Below are 18,356 nucleotides of genomic sequence, written 5' to 3' on the forward strand. Positions count from 1 at the left end.
GTCTGAAGTCCTACAATATATATATTTATTTCCTGCAGAACCTGAGTAAATGCAACAAACCAGCCAACTGACACATCTCAGAAGTTCTAGATCACCAAATGAAAAGCTATGTCCAGTCAGGTTAAAGATCCAGTATTTTACCTCCAGCACTGGCCAACAAAGCAAAGAACAGACAGAAAATGCAAACAGGGAAAGCAGTAGCTAAGAATACTTCGCCATAATTTGTTTTCAGCCTCCAGCAATTCAGGTTTCATGAGCCAGGAATGGTATCTTAAAGGTAATAGATGGATATTTCTTCCATTGGCTTGCCCAAGCCTTCTTGAATATCCAAAACTTTAGCTACCGCTACCATAACACCACAAGTTCCACAACTAAAATTTACTAGATAAGCATCTCACTCTGAGCTTACTGCTTAGTTTCAGCTATGTTCCCTAGTCTTAAGGCTAGGCCTATTGCAAGTGGTTAATCACCCTGTCCACATCATCTGTGATGTTATGCATGGTATATATCTCACTTCCACCATTTTCCTGTGCTCTGCTATTTTGCCCAGGCAGAAGATTCCTAAACTGTTTAGTCACTCGTAAATGAAGGGTGGGGAAATTCCAGTTTCTCTGTACACATTTTCACTAGTGATGTGGAAGTAAATGCAAAATAACTACCGATAACACGCACGAATTGCAAAGAGAAAGGAAAGCAATAAGCAGTCATTAGTTATCAAAGCCCTTTGGGAAATGACAAGCGACTCAAAGTAAATTATAGGCCTACCACAAGGAGTGGATACACAAGCACAGAAGTGATCGAGCAAGGAGGGAGTTTGTTTTACATCCACAAGCTACAGTGTGTGTATGGATACTTGTGCTTTGTGTACAGTTTTGGAGTCTGTGCTTAGAAAAGCCCACCAGAGAACCATAGAAATACTCCAGGCTTTACATAATGATTTACAGTGAAAACCCCAAAGGTGCAGCTTTACCAAACCTCATTCTAAGTACTCAACAAGGATTTCTTTGGTAATTCAGATCTTTCCAAAAACTACCAAAGAAAACTTAAGGAACTGTATTTCTCATATTAACTCCTAAGGTTATCTGAGCCAAATGTAATTCAGAAAACATAATTAAAACCTGAAATAAGTTACTACCCAGTGTGCACACACCAACAGATGGCAAATCTACCACAAGCAACTGATCCCTTCTTTTTTTAACTGAATCTCACGTACTTTTGTATTTTTCCAAAACTTGCTTCATTCTATTTCTTCAAACCTGCTTCATACTTGAAGGTGAAACCAAGCCTGAAAAATTCAGCTTGAATTCACAGTGAATTGTGCCTCAGAATAAACAAACCATCATGATGCTCCCATGTGCAAATGTATCAACAATGATGAATACTTAAGGAATTGATTGCATCCAAAACCATCACAATCTCAATCTTCTGGGAAGTTTTTGTGACAGCAGAGGGTGTTACTTCTGAAGTGATACAGAGCTGAAGATGTTGCCAGTTCCTAACTTTAGCTGGTAGCCCACATATGCCTCAAACCAGTATCCTAATCATCTCAGGTGAAAATTCTTCCCATTTTGGAAGATTATAATTAACTTCATACTGAGCCATGCTTAGAAAAATAACCTGGAAGATTAAATCTGTCAGAAATAATTCAGCAGTAGCTGTTTGTGCCTTGCAGAATAAAGATACTGATTTAAGATCATATATTTAGACATTGTTTTTCCTTATAGTGGAATAAAAGGACTTGACTGCATGAGTAATAGATACATTACTGGGAACAGAGAGTAGGTCGCTGAATACAGTAACATCAGTTTAGGTCTTCAGATAATTGCTGTAGCATAATACTTAAAGAATCCCTACTCCTAGAGGAAGAGAAATCGGTGTACCTTCCCAACTCACTGCTAGTCTTGTAGCTTCTGGGGGTCAACATTACTTGAATAGATTGCTATTTCTTCTCCACTATTATCAAGGTTATTTTCAAGCCATCTTGACTTTGCTTATGTTCCAGTTGGAGCACAACTTGACTCATCAGTTCTTTATTTGGAACACACATCACATTTCTTCACTTCATCAGTTCTCCTCCCAGTGAGGTCACTTGTTTGTGGCCATTCAATACTTCCTGCAAGTGCCCATTTCTCAATTGAACTCGTTTCATACTGTCCTGTTCAAAGAGTCTTGCTGAAAGCCACCGTTCAGCCAAGTATGCATTTTGCAGCTTTGGGTTCAGTCAGCGGGATATAAGCACATAGTAAAGGCTGAGAACATCCTGAGATACGTTTCAGAAGCAGTTTCTGAAGCCCAACTTCTTTTTCCATTAAAAATGGTGACAATATTAATACTAATTTCAATGGGAGCATGATCATTCTATAAGTAATTGCTACTGGGAATTTAATTTAAACCTCATTTGACTGACATTTCTTGTTTGCAAGATACCTATTTTAGGAACAATGTCTTGCTAGTATATCTCTCTTCATCTTAGTCATGACTGATAACAGAATAATCATCTCAACTACTTTCCTTTTCTTTTCCTGCATAATAGCTTTACTGCATTTTTACATACCAAACATACAAGAATAGAAACAATTAGACAAATAACAGTATTATATGCAGATGAGCAGGTAAGTGACTAGAACTTACTTGAAACTATCCTAGGCTGGATGTCAGGCTGAGAAGCCTCTACAGTCGTATATTGCTTTCTTTAAAATACTAAGGGAAGATGCAAGCTTGTCTTTGAAGCATGCCTCTAAGGCACGTTACTTTCAGTTGATGTTATACACGTGTATTTAATACAGACTTACTGTACCATAACTTGCTTATTTAACATGCTGCTCTGCAAGAATTAACTGCTCGGTCCTGTCAATGTTATCTGATAACACAGCACTGCCAGCTAAGTCAAACCTATTCATCCCAGTCACATTGTGCTTTCCCAGGACAAATCTGAAGCAGCAACTACAATGGCAATTTATCTTTAAACAGTATCTTTCATACAGGGGAATGCCACAAAACACTTCACAGCTCATTTCATTATCATGTTTCTTCTACTGCTCTAATAAACAATAGTGGTCATGGGGCAGCTGAATGCTGGGTTAAGAAAGGATGTTACTTACAACTGTCCCCAGTTCTTTGTAATATGTTCTCATTTGCTGTAAATGTATGAGGGCAAGTGATTATGAAGAGTTTTCAACAAGTTGACTTTGACACTGAAAAAGCTGTGTCTGCTTTTAATGATGAGCTGTCACAGGCATTGATCAGTAGCCATAGCAGAACAGCTGAAAGCAGTAAAAAATGACAGCTGAACAGATTTCTTAATGATAAGGGGAAAATATAGTCCACACCATCTGAGAGGCAGGTTTAATGGGTTTTGATGGGAGGGTTTTTATAGTAAATGTTGTGCGTTGGATTCAGTGAGAAATGGGAGCACTCAGCGGAGGAAACATCTAATAGAATGAGGTCAGACTTCTAAAGAATGGCTATTACCCAGCAAACCAGAGCATCAGCAGCCCACTGCTGAGTAAACAACAATCTGGTAACAGCAAGAACAATGCTTGTATGGGGTACCTTGAAAACCTAATGAAGATAGGAAAGGGCAGCTCCAGCTTGGTGTAAGTGTCATTTCACCAGGTAGTAAGTGGTGTTTCACTAAGTTTAAGCAAATTACAGCTGAGCCCTACAATTGATATGGCAAGACTTAAAGAATACAGAAGAAAGGAGACTGATCTAGAGCCTTGCTGCTGAAATACTGCTGTTGCCCAGACGTTCTTCATGGGAAAAGGGAGAAGGCAGAGGCTGCATCAAAATGGAATTCTATAGCAATGACCTGGCAGCACTGTTGCTCTTTAAAGTTTGATTAACTTCATATACAGGCTTGGTGCTGTGCTAGCAGCATAGGCAATCCATAATGCCATAACTTGCACCAACAAACCCATCAGTCTGGGGCTCTGTGCTGACCCCTGAACAGTGCTCTAAGGCTGGTTTTGCACCTTCCCTCTTTAGGGCCATAAATGTAGCTCATGTGATCCTGACCCCATTCCATAAATGGATGGATGCTGAATACCCTGGAGTTTAGAGCCATCAGTCTATCTTATGGCCAGGGAAATAAAGGGTTGCTTTCATTAAATGCTGTGGGGGTTTTTTTACACTTGTAATTCTCAGCATCAACCTTTATCTCATAAAAGGAGGAGGAGGAGGAGCTCGTGTTATTTCTTTGCATGCAACCAACACAATCTCGTACCGTCTTTGGAAGGACAGCAAAAAGCACCGGGGAAGGACTCTTAAAGGATAGGATCTGATTTCTTAAGATAAAAAACATTATAAGATTCACTTTTAAAATATGCTAACAGTAACATAAAGGAAAAAAGAAATAATGCCGGGTTTGTGTGGGAAGGAAGCATATTTAAATCAAAAATGAATGACGTACCGTGTAATTACAGGAACCATTGAAAGAGTCAGAATTAAAATACTTGAAATATCCACATTGAAATATTAATCTGAAAATTTCAAAGTATGTATAAATGCACATAAACAGAGGCAGATGATACAGGGCTGAAGTTCAAAGCAACTCCAAGAAGCCAGCCTTGTTAAATCAAAGCTAAAATTGTCACTGAGCTCAGCAGTGAGGGCTTTTGGCAGCATGTGGCTGGGTGAGCAGCTCTGCATCTTCAGATTTAGTGCTAAACTGTGTATTTTAGAGTGCCCCAATTGCCTTCCAACGATGCTTTTCTAAAGCACATGAACTCTGAGAACTCTTAAAAATTCAAATCAAAACACCCTTCTAAATTCTGAATCACCAAACAATGGGTGATTAAGCACAATTACAAAGCTTGCAGCAACAGAAGTAACATATTTCTTCTGTTATGACAAAGTCCTCATTGCTTAATGCATTTTTATAAGACAGTTAGGAAGTATTTCATGTTTCCACAGATGTTTTCCATCCAGCTATTAGTATTGCTTATTTAGCTTACCTGATGGAAGATGTTTTCACTCAGAGATGATTCTATGTGAATTAATAGCTACAGATAAAAACATATACCTGTTTAATATTGAGAGATGGAGTTTATTTGGAGCAAGGATGATGCTTAACTGAGCACAGAACCAGCACAAGGCTCCTGCAGTGCCCAAGTCCCATTACAAAGTTAGGTATGATTTTAGTGGGTAAACATGTTGTATCATCTCTTCTGCACGGGAGAACATCTCGCCCCATGTATTTGCCTTATAAATGATTTCTCCTCCATAAAACATCACCCTGAGTGCTCAGCATCTCCTTCTGACTCCCCTCATGTCTCACTGATGGCTCTGCCTTACCCACCGGTAGCTGTGGAAACCTCAGGAGAAATGGGAATTGTCATTCTGTGTTTGTGTGCTTGTTTGTTTAACTTCCACCCCACAGTTCTGCCTTCTTCCAAGGTTGTTTTGAGACTCTGGAAGTGCCTTTCTAATGCTATTGGCATGTCAAAGTGACACCTACATTTCATTATGCTCTATGCAGTTTGAAGGGAATAAGAGCTCACGTACAAAGTACTGTGGCTGCTGAGCACAATCAAACAGCTCCTTACCAAAGCATGGCCTCAGCAGCAGCTGATGGATCTGCACAGGCTGGGGGTTCATTTTAGGAAGCACCTGACAAAAACAACTGCTCATGCATTTCATTTCAACATTATTGAAGTATTCACATGTATTGAGTTGTTTTCTATCAGCACACACCCCAAGGGCCTCAGCCCTCCCTCCTTCAATATGATTTTGAGCTGGAAATCATACTTTGAGCTTTTATGGGGATCCTTAGCAACACTCCCCCCCCCCCCCAGTGACAAGCAGGTTGATCAGCTCTAACACAGCCCCAGGCTCCTTCTTTGTTTTTACCCTCTATGTAAACCCATCCTCCTTCTGTTTTATCTCCACAGGGTGCAGAGCTTCTCAGTCTGGGGTTTGAGTTCCTCTCAAGTCTGCTGAAATGATCTCATCCAGAGCTACAGAACCGGCTGCGTTGCCTCCATTGTCCCATCTTTCACCCGGCATCCATTCCATTGAGAGACTGGAAAACTTCTTCGTGTCACCCTTCAGGTTTCCAGAGACATTCACGTTCCTTGGGGAGCACCGGTCGCACACGTGGGTTATTCTGACACATCACATCCACAGGCAGCACATTCGGAAACCCCTCAGAAACAGCATGGGGAAAGGTCTGCTCCCACCAGGGCTGTGCTGGAGGAGGTTGGCTTTTCACCCCATCACCACAGCACAGCACCAATGCCAGAGGCTTCTTGCAAGAGCCCCTTAGGGGTGAAAACCACTCCTCTTACTACAAATACAAAGCACAGACTTATAAGCCTACAGTGATATTGTAAATGATTCACCAGGTCACATCCTGGCTAGAGAAGGCTGGAGTGGTTGTTTAATTCACAGCGTGAGTTGAACCAGGTCACAATCTCTTTCCTTGACCTAAGAAATACTTTATAGAAAAGCTATTTGTTATATCCTAAACATTTAAAGAGAGGATAGGAAAAACATTATTACTAGATAAGGGTAATACCAGCCTTTAAAACCCCTTGAGCAGGAGACTTTCTAATGGATTGTGTTTTAATTTCTGTTTATAAATGACTGCTTTTGTGTTTTAATGAACATTCCACAGTATGTAGCTCATAGTGAGGATGTAACCAACCAAACCAACCAAAAGGAAAGGCTGAGTTTCATTTTTCTTCCCTTATTGAGCCAAAAATCAACCGTCATTTCATCCCACTGATACACCTACAGGCAGCACCGTCAACGCGGCGTGCAGCACACATACCAGGGCTCGCACCAAGGAGCCTATTCCTGCTGAACCCACACCAGACTGAACCTGAGCCATCCTGGGTGACATGCTTGTCTTCTGATCTGATCAATAGGTATCAGCGCCCCTCACACCCCAACTCCTCTGTGCTGGGCTCTTCCTATGTACACCCAAGAGATGGATGAAAGGAGGATTTAGGTGATCACAGATCCTGACTTCATATTCAGATCCACATCATGATAGTCACAAACCTGGGAGAACGCAAATCCAAGCCTTTGTTTTATCTCCATTCTTAACATGTTTTGCACCTTGTGTTGGCCTCAGGACAAGTCAAAACTCAGGGTTTAAACAGACATTGTCGTTGCTCAAAGCCCAGAGCAGGGGGTTTAGGAACTCTGCCTTTTGGGGCACTTCCCCTTATATGTGTGCTCATCCCCTGGTATGTGTGCTCAGCACTACACTGCACCTGCAGAGCCAGCCCAAGACAGGGTCACTCCTGTGTCCTTGTCCCCATCCACTTCCCTGGATATCCCCTCCTCTCCTTCCTGCTTCAGAGCTTTCCTCTCTTCCTCTATGTACATGAGTCTTCTCTTCATGCACTGTAAAGCAGCTCACAAAGCTGTGTGTGCAGCTCTGGGGACTCATATTCAACCAATTTAACCAATATTTAAACATTTCTGCTTGCTGTTGGAAAGCCAAAGGGACCTCACAGCACAGTTTCCTCTCCTTGAGAAATCCCCTTCACATAGGAAGCCAAGCATTCACTGCTGAAAGGCAGCGCTCCCCATGTGAAACGTAGCAGCCTTCAGTAGCATGGAGGTGGGGAGACCATGATAAAGACCACAGAAACAGCAAACAACATTTACTGGTTGAGCTGGAACTGATCAGTGCCCCTGCATTTGGAATAAAGACCTTAAATAGCTCTTTAATAACTGCACGTGGTCAGGGTGTTAATTGGAGCCCCATTGAATGCCCCAGCGCAGCAGAGCCAACAGGCACCCCTAAGGCCATGCTGAGGCATTGATTGCACAGTGACTCAGAGCAGGGCCACCCACTGAACCAACTTCGGGTGAGATGCAACAGCTACACGCGCTTCCCTGCCCGTCTGTGCAGTCCCAATTCACACAGAGACCTATGAGTGTGTGTATATATATACACACACATTATACATCGACATTTAAATATAATATACTGCCAGAGTTACAAGTTTTTAGCTATCTGAAGGATGTGGTATCTTGGAAACCGATTGCCTCGAGTTGCCCAAATCAATTACAAAGTGAATCAACACATCGCTTCAGCGTGGGAGCAGTGAGCAGTCAGCGATGGCCCCATCCCTCTCCCTGTCCCCATCCCTGTCCTGGGGAAACAGCTCCATCAGCCCCAACCACTCCTGCTCCCTACTATGGCAGGGAGCAAGCAGCTACAGTGAAGGGTATCTGTTGTCTTAGGTAGCTTCTTTAGCTGAAAGGGAGGAAAAGAGTTGAAACAGTCTACAAAGGTGATATGGCTCTTCATAATGAATGTCTGCACAAAAGTGGGGTTTTCACTAGCTGATTGTTGAGCAAGGCTTATTTTCTCACTGTTTTCTATGTGTCATTCAGACAATAAGAGACACACTCTGAGAACTGAGATGTGTGTGCATCCTGTTTCTTGATCATAGCAGGCATGGAGTGATCTCAGAGCCCTAAAAGATGGCAAGAAATGACAATTTCAGCCAAGCACTCCAGGTTTTAGAAGAAGAAATATTGGGTGAAGCAATGTTTTAAGGAAATGAAACTCAGGAAATCAGACATTTCTGAAGTGTGATCATAGAGCATGCAGAGAGGTATCAACGCTCTTCTCATGGTCCTGAGCTCAATGGGGTGGCAAAAGGCACGCTTGGAGGAGACCTGCCCCACAAAGGGTTAAAATAAGGACCCTGTGTTGAGGGTCAGTGCCAGCTGGGGCCAACTCAGGTTTATAGTTAGGATCAATCCCTGCTGCTTGGCACCCCAGATTTCACGTGAGAGCGAATAACCTGATCTGCAAACAAGACCTGAACGTGTTCATTTGTTTTATTGCTCTCAGATCAGTTTTGGCCAGCTCTGTAAAGATGCTGAAATCTTAAATAATGGTCCAAAAATGAGATGATGTAGCTGGGAGCGTGTGGGTTGCTGAGAGGAGAGATTGCTGAGCTAAATATTTGGCAGAATTAAGAAAGCCAGGGAAGACATGTGGGCATAAAGAAATAATTCAATATCAAATTTCTGGCAGAATTCATGAAATCTGTTTATAGTTGAGATCACAGTGAGCCATTTGCTTACTATTATTGGAAATAAGGTCTAAGGGATTTTGATTGCACCGCATTTGCAACTATTACAGAGTGAAAGTACTAACAGAATATTAAACACAGGCTTTTGCTCTCTTCCATTTCCCTACTTTCCCTTATTCATTCTATATCCCCTTTCAGTCTTCATTACCTTCTTCCCCATTGGCCTTGCTCTCACCCCCTACCTGCCCCAGGCAGGAGCCCTGGGAGTTGCTGCTGCTCCAGGCAAGGGGCTGGTGGCTCATCTGCACCCAGGGCTGCCTGGAAACAGCAGCAGGAAAGATGCTCCTGGGGAAGAACCTTGCATAGCATCACCTGTGAGATAACAAGGGAAAGAAACCAGTTACACAGCCACAGCCTTGGGCTTGTGGTCACTTGGGATGATGAGGCAAGTCCACAGGAGACACAGCTACTGTCACCCACTGGCCTCTTCAGCCAAGCTGTTGGCCACGTTGGACAGGGCTTGGAGCAACCTGCTCTAATGGAGAGTAGGATGGAACTGGAACTGGATGAGCCTTAAGGTCCCTTCAACCCAAGCCAGTCTGGGATGCTGTGAGACTAAGACTGCTCCACTTTGAGAGCCTCAAACCAGGCACAATATCTTCAGGAAACAGGAAACATCCTCTAACTGGAAACAACGAAGCCATTTTGGGAGGAGGCTCCCCACAAACTTCCCTTCCCCATCTCTCCTCTTGGGGTTTACACCCCATTCCCAGGTAATAATCCAGCTGCAACTCAGGTTGAGGCTCAGCCCTGGCAGAGGCTCCCACTGGGCACACAAACACTAAGGACAGCACTTCCCAACTGCAGGGACCTTTGTGGTTAGGAAGGGCATAGAACAGCCCTGCCCTTATACTGCTCCCTGCCTGCAAACCATCTACAGCTGGTGAGGGGCTGCTGGTGGAGGCACGAGAGCACAGAGACACCAAGCAAATAGCAACACCTGCAAGATGTGGGGATATGGGAGAAGCAAGGAACTAGCAGAGTGAGGAGGAAGATCACCTCAGCTGTGATTCCATGGATGCGACAGACGGAATCCAGCGCATCCCTCCAGGAAATGGGCAATGCTCTTGTCTGGGACTGGGCTTTCACTGGGCCCTTGTGTTCTTCACCCACAAGGCCGGTTCCCTTGCGAGCAGGCAGATGACACTGCTGGCCTCGTGCCCCAATAACAACACTGCAGTCTTGTTCTTCAGGCTGGCTCCAGTAAGTGTCAGTGTGTGGCTCTTTCCTCTTCCCCCTCTCTGTATGTGAGGTCAGCTGCACCCAAAACCCTTCTGAGGAAAGAGGTAACAAACCATTCATTGGAAATGTTGTATTAAGCAGAAGTCCAAGATTTTCCCAGATTTCCAATGGAAAATAACCAAAACCTGAGATAAAATGGTAGATACAGTGTGAAAAAATTCAAAGCTCCATGGCAGGCAAACAGAACCTCCTTAACCCCCTTCCCAATGGAATAACACAAACAACTGCAAGTATATAACCAGAGAAAACCCTTCTTTCTGTGTTTGTTTCCCTTCAATTATCATTTCCCCTCACCCTTTGCAGCAGGAGCATGGAGTGGCTGCCCCAGCCTGACAAACATCCCCTCATCTCATGGAGCAGCTTTGGTACCCCGGAGGAAACTGAACCAGAAGGTGCATCCAGGCTATGGCCATCAGCCCATGGTGCCGTACAGAACACGGTGTCAGAGCAATGCCCCATGGACCTGCATCCCCGGCAGGGATCACATTGATCCACCTCAGCAGCACCCCTCCAATGAGTGCAGACAATATTGTACCTTTCTGATAGTGAGTGGTTCTTTTACAGGCATCGCTTGTAGGAACACCGTGTTCAGCCAGGAGAGAACACAGCACAGCTGGAAGGCTGCAAGTCCCTGGATGTTTCATTTGGATTTCTGGGAACAATCTCCTTCAGGTTCAAACAGATCCCATAGGTTTTGTGTATTTAATGCATTCCTGCTTGTTCTTCATTGGCTGAGCAAAAGACCCCGTGTGGAGACTCTTCAGACACCATCCTGAAACCCTCTTTAGTTATTAGTTCTGTCCTGCACTGCATTAACAGAACACCCAAACAAGCTCACAACCAATCCGGTTCCTTTAGTGCCGTGTTCCAGCTTCTGCAGATGATGCCATGAAAACTGAAAACCAAAGTGAAATCTGAAAGCATGGTCCAGGATTGCAAACCCTGCATCAAACCTTTCTGTCTTTATCCCTTTATACACATTAGTGTCATTTTCATACCTAAACGGGCAGAGCTAAGGCTGCCCATGCAGTCTGATCCCGGTATCCCATCGCCAAGTGCCATCTCCTGTATTTTGCCATTTAGTTTTAATGTTTAAGGCATTTTCCCCCCATTTCTGTGTTTTTCGCCACCAGATGGCAATGCAGCTACAGCCGGGGTTGGGCTTCCCCTCAACCCAAGCTCAGTCACCTCCCATTCCTTACAGCATCTGCAGGGTCGGACTCAGCTCTTCGTTTGCCTGCTTCTCTCTCTGGTTTTTAACTCTCTCCTCTGCTGCCATCATTCAGAAGTTGAACGTGGTTCTGGCTCCAAGTTTTGGGTGAATTCCGTTGACTTCAGAGCACTGAGGATTCGATCAGCGATCTGGTTCATGGACACCTGCGGTTTAAAGAGCCAGGTGAGCGCATGTGTGCTCATACAATGCATACGGATGAAGCTACACTGCCATCTGCCAGCGCTTGGGAACAAAAGCAGCCCTGAATAACACTGGTTCAGCTGAACCTGGCTTGCACATCCCTGTCTGTCCAGCAGGAACCCGTCCTAAATGTGGGCTGGGTCTGGTACTAAGCCCTTTTACATGGGGTTTCTAGTGGCTGGTTTTCCTCTCTCTGCTCCCAGTCTTGAGTACTCTTGTACATTAGTGTACCACACCATAGCTCTTCAGGACAGGTGTGTTATTGAATCTCCATCACTCATCATTGCTCCAAAAGCAAACAGTAACCAGCACTGACAGGTTCCCATCAGTGTGGCAAACCCATGACTGCAATTGCCAGCTGAAGTCAGAGGCCAAGGCTGGAGACTTTCAAGGTAGGTGATGCTACAGAACGGTACCATGATGAATAGTGTAGAGAGCTCCTATTTGTCTTGGAAATAACTTTAAACACTGCCACAAACCACTGCAGCATCAATGGTTCATCTGAATTAGGCTGAGCTATTGTTCATGTTGTATAGGAGCTGTTTTCATCAGACATAACTTCATGGTATGGGAAGGGAGAACATGTCAGAAGTGTTTTGGGACAGAGGGCTGCAAGATGTGTAACTCTGAAAAGCCTCTCCGTAAACCAGTAACTCAATTAAAACATTCCCAATGAACAGGCTCCTGCAGCATCCATTCCCAACCAGATCCCCATGGACAGGCCTCACCACGCTGCCTGTCTCACCATGCTGCTTCCCTCCCCAGCATGGCTCTATTCCAACCTGCTCCAAGGAATACCTGCAGGAAGCGCAGGGCCTCACAGGCTGCCACAACACTACAGCAGAGGTTACACTGCTTCTGCTAGCACAGAAAGCTGTGTAAGCTGCTGAGAGTGGCACCTGGGTGACAGTGACTTTGTGAAGCCAATGGTTGGCCAATGGCTCCAGCACAAGGCATTGACCGTCAGTTCAACTGTTGGCCTTGCACACTGCTGCCATAAGCATGGACTCTTCCCAAGTTCTGCCTGGAGACCTGGAAAGTGGTTTCAGTTCACGAATTCCCACTGCCTTTGGATAAAGTGGAAACTGGGGATCAAGGGAAGCTGGATGTGAACAGGCCAGCGCTGAGCACTGATGTTAACTCCATCCTCAATACCATGAACACATCTGAGTCTTGACGGCAGTAATGAATACAGAAACTGAGGACTTCATGTAGGAAAAGGAGTTAGTCAGCCTTTATTTCATTTCTCCATAGCCCCAAACTTGACAGACGTAGAAAAATATCCTTGAGTCTAGTAGACAAATTTACCAATGCTCAATAGCCCTTTGCTCTGACCGGTTGGGCCATTCTAGATACATTTGTACAAGCAGTACTTCAACTTTTTTTGTTGGTTTTCAATGAAAGGGTTTGCTAAACTATAACCAATAAACTAGAGAGGAAAAAACCTGATCTACCAAAGCATGCATATAAAGGTATCTTCCAAAACATAAGGAATTAAGAAAGCAAAACAACCTTGAGACACATTTGGAGGAGAAAATGATTCAGAACAATCTGAGGACAATGCAATTGACTGAAGTCAAAGCAAATCCCATAAACTATCTGTGGATAAGTTAAAGTTTCTATGGCACAACTCTTCCCAAAAGAACAAAATTAAGGCGAAGACCAACGTTTTATATAAAAATAGCTGAGCAGGCTTCTAAAGAAGGAAATAAGCATTTCTCGTGATGACTCTGTTAATACAAGATTATAAATACCCTTCTATATACACAACAAAATCAATACAAATGTATGGATATTTCACCAGGCATCCATCTTTCAAACAAGCCAAGATCGTAAGTCCTGGCCCATAGTGGAGGTACTTCAGTTTAAGATCTGTAGTAGTTTCTTTGCTACACACACTGATACAAATCATAGAAATGCAATATAAATAGTGATTTTCAACTCAGTAATACACTCAGGTTACAAAGCTTAATGAATTGGCCCAGAAAGAAACTATATGAGTTTTAAGATTATCAATCATCTGATGTTTGTAGGCAAAGGAAAACATCTGAGTTAGACAGTATCAAACTTTCAGAGTATTTTAGATTTAAATCCAACTGATACCTTTAGTGAAACTAAAGCCAAAACTCCCATGGCAGAAGTCATTCTCTCTTCATAAATACAGCAGTTTATTTGCCAAGATCCCTCAGAAACACCATTATTACAGGCATTTGAACACATTTTCCAGCCTAGAAGTTACCAGTTTTGCAAGGAGTTAAACTACGAATGATGTCTGTATGGATGGATTAGACTGAATTTTAAAACTATGTAATCAATATATAGGAAAACATGAAAATAAGAGAAAATAAGAATTCTATTAATATTTTATGTGAAAATACCTTTGTCAAATGCTAATACAATGATCAAGTTCAGTATGTCTGTCCATAAACATGCAGACGTGTATTCACACCCCTTGGTAAGTCCAGAAATCATCACAGAATCTCAGTTGGAGAACAGTTTTCCCCCAACACAATGCAGTGGATTTGCCAATGCCTTTTTGAACCCTATTTCACAGAACATGAAGTAGAAGCTCTTGTCTTCCAAGGTGTAGGAATTTCTCAGTTGTCATTGTTTTTGTCTAAAATACCTGGGTTTTCATTGCTGTTGGCCAAAATATCTCCTTGTGTCTTGCTCGCTCCCCATCCCCAAGCTGAAGAGGCTCATCCACTTTGTCAGCCTTCCCCCATGTGTTTCAGAGGGATGTGATGAGGACATTAAAGGGACTCTTTTAAGATGTAACTGGACTACAAAACACGCTCTGCATTTACATTGAAACCTTAGCTTGCTACCGATTCCTTTAGATTGGACACTTGCTCACAAGCAAACCAAAACTGTTTCCAGAAGGTCTTTATACATAGTTATGCAAGCAAAAGAAACAATAGCTGCAACAAAAATACATGGACATATGAACCATTGTGTCTCAGAAACGTAAAATCCTATTTCTTTTCATTACAGTGCTGACTCATTGACTGCTCTCGCTGGTAAATTAATCTATGATGTACTGGGAAATGTTACAACAATCATTTAGTACCAGAATAATGGATAATATCCATCCCTTACAGTAACTGCACAAAAAATAGCACAGCCAACCCATTTACTACATCGCTCTTCAGCTTCAATAGAAATATTTACTACCATTAACATAAGCTCGTCTTTTCTCCCTAATACCACATCTTTACTATTTCCTCGTCCATAGATTGTGTTTAAGACAAATACATAAGCGCAGTACTAAAATAAAACCCAAAGCGAACGTCTCGCACTCAACTAAAAAAACAAGCACAAAATTGAGGGATGTGTATTTGGAAATAATTTATTGCCTATAAAACGATAAAAAAATGCTTTAAGTTCACATTTTCTGTGTGGTTTTAAAGGTGGGGTCATGGTTCAGAGGTAGTGTGTGTAAAATGTAATACAGGATTTGAAAGGAATTATTGACTTCGTTCAGTAATACAGTAAAATGCTCACCAGAACCAAAGCACTGACCTGATACCATTTTCCTTACAGAAACATTCTTAAGCATCTCTTATCGAAGAGGATTGCTCACTTGTTTAAAACAAGAACAACCATCACAAGCCCAAGTTTCTGCCCCATTTGTGTCTGTCATCTTCTGACTGAAATGTCAGTTGCTGCTTTTCAGGGATGAATAAATACTCTTTAGACAGAACAAAACCCTATTCTGCCATGGACAAAAAACCCAAGTAATTATTTCATTTCTTTGCTTATTGGAGGCTTTTTTGCTCCTAACTTTTAAGATTTCCCATTAGACCAATGTGCTAAACTATTCACTGGGTAGCGAAATCCAACACTACAAACCAGCCCCTGGTTTTTCTAATGCCCAGCTGGAGTTTTCTCACTAACCTTGATCAGGCACCAACCAAGCAACATCCTCAACCCTGTGACAGAGTCTGGGGCAGAAAAGGCAGAACCTCGAAATGCAAGTGAATGGTTCCAGTCCTTGGAACACATCAAGCAGCCTCATTGCTCCCCAGCTGACCTGAAGGACTCAGGCAGCGGGACTGGAGGTAGTAAATGAAGCTTTTGGTTGTAACAAGTTCTTCATGGTTCAGTTATTCTGTGCTATTCTGTTTATGCATATTATTGTCTTTCCTTATGCTATCGGTATCCTGAGACCAACAGTCAGCTATGACTAGAGTACCTAGGGAGAAGTTAGTGCTGTGCATCAGCTTAGCGTTACTAATACGGTAGTGCAACAGAGATCCCAAATCGGATAGCTGATCGATTTTAAGCAGTGATTTCCATTTGATCTGTCCTATCATTTCAACTGTACAACCCCAACAGTAGTACAGCTGTCTCCGGTTGCTGAATGGACTCGATAAGCTGCTTCCCAGTTTAAGCAGATGAAGATGTAACCGGTATGTTCCTTTTTTCACTCAGAGAACTGCAAAGCCCACGATCTCTTTGTCATTTTCCAGACTTTTTATTGCCTTTGCGAAAAAGAAATACTTGGAAAGATTAAAGTGCAGTGCTGCTTCAAGAACCAAGCACTCAAGAATTGACACTTGTACAGTACATCTGCTCCTGTACTTCTAAATCTGCCAAAAATTCACTTATTAGACTATTTACTATTACTCACTCCCATTAGACCTACAGATTTGACAGAAGCATCACCTGCAGGGAAATGAAAGGAGGCATAGCTTCAGGAAACAGCTTCCTAACTATAAGCAAGCGTGCTAGCATCAAAGGCTTTCACTGCTCCCTAAGGCAAGCAAGCGCCTGTCTCTGGTTTACAGTGTCTGTTCTGAGCTACCTTTTCCCACTTTGGGTTCTTCAGAAAGATGTACTTCATCATTCATGTTCTGACAGATGCGTTAGGAATAAACAACACTGGAAAGTCATCCTTCACAGACAAAGCAAATGAGAGCCTTTGTGGAAAGATGATAAAACATCAATACATGGCACTTGTGCTGTTGCAGGTACTGAATTACAGAGCCAACCCCCTGAAATAGCAAGGGGGGCTTTATTTCTGTCATTGTAACACAATATGAGCTTTCTCTCATTCATCCTCTCTATGTAAAGGATGAACTAGCACTTAATGTGGTCTTTGTTAACACCCTATTAACAGAGGAAATAACCATAAGTCAAACCCTGACATGCCGCAGGCCCGGAGAGCAACCCCATTGCTTTCCATCATCTAAAGAACTTCCAGCATCACATCTGGAAAAGACCATCCTGGTGACTGTGTATCAGAACACCATCCCTCTCAGCAATGAGCTTGTCAGTGCAATTACTAAGAGTTGGAAAGGAATATGCCCAATTCTCTTACACTGCTCAAAGGTTACATGGATCAGGATGCAACCTGCAAACTCGATTAGCACACTACGTTGCCTGTCAGGGACACAAGGAAACAAAACCCCCTAAATTACAAAGCATGTGTGAAGTGCTAGTCTGAAGTGCAATAGATGGATATGTATTTTGATAACTCTCAGGGAAGGTTAAGTGCTATGTTTCAGGACCTCATCAGCTGCTCTTCAGCCACTGTACTGCAGAGCAATTGTTGCTGCCATGATTTAAGATAGCAGTAATGGTAATATAGCATTAGAATATCTGCTTTATATATTGCAGGAAATATACACGGATACTGAAAAACCCTGCAGAACAGCTCTGCAGTATTATCCTACCTAGCATTTTGTTATACAGGCATATCATTTATACTCTTCCTGAATATCTCATAGTATCATCGAGTGTTTCAGCATCTGAAAGCATGAGGACTCTGTTATGCTTTGTCTTGTCACCCTACCAGAGAAAAGGACCAGAGAACAACATGCCCCCAGGGCTGACGTGGGTGTTGAGTGCAGCTGGAGGTTCCGCTGCATGTCCTTAAAGAGGATTCCTTGAGAAAAGGGACTTACATAAGTGCTTGAATCTAGCAGCAGTTCATTCAAAATTAATTCCTTCAATCTGTTTGGCATATGAAATAGAAGCAAGAAATAGCAAAATATGAATCATCAAGGGAAGCTTTTCTTGTATAAAGGTGGATGATTTGACTACAAAATCAAGAACTCTTATTAAGAGAATCCTGCCTTTTTTCATGGGAATTTAAGTGGAAGAAGCAGGAAATGAGGGTCCAAACAGTGGCAAGTCACAGTACTTGTTTTTACTCTAGCAAAGCTCACAGAAAACAAGAGGTTTCATTGTCTGTGGCACAGATTTCCTGTCTAGAGAGAACAGTAACAGAAATCATTGTTAACCCAGTCCAGAAACCCCTTTAGGAATTGTTTTCAGAGTGAGCAGAATTCCAGTTGAGCTCTATGTTACGTTTGAAAGAGAGCCCTGTGATCCTTGCTTACAAACCTGAATTCATATGAGGTTGGTGGTCATTTCAACAGGCATGTAAAATTGCCACTCCTCCTCTGAGTAAGGCAATAAGGACATAACTACCAGCCAGGATGTGACATTTCAGCTCAGGCAGTGAAAGGATGAGCAACCTACCACTCTCTCCTGGGATTCTACTGCAAGATTAATGCCTAAGCCCAAATATAGGCTCAACAGCTTTGTGGGGTTACTGTGTAGAATAGGTGGCAAGATTTCTTCTGGGAACTAACTGAATTGTACAGTAATCAGAACTATGGACTTGT

Source organism: Melopsittacus undulatus, chromosome 6 (assembly GCF_012275295.1).
Source record: "Melopsittacus undulatus isolate bMelUnd1 chromosome 6, bMelUnd1.mat.Z, whole genome shotgun sequence".
NCBI classification, from domain to species: domain Eukaryota; kingdom Metazoa; phylum Chordata; class Aves; order Psittaciformes; family Psittaculidae; genus Melopsittacus; species Melopsittacus undulatus.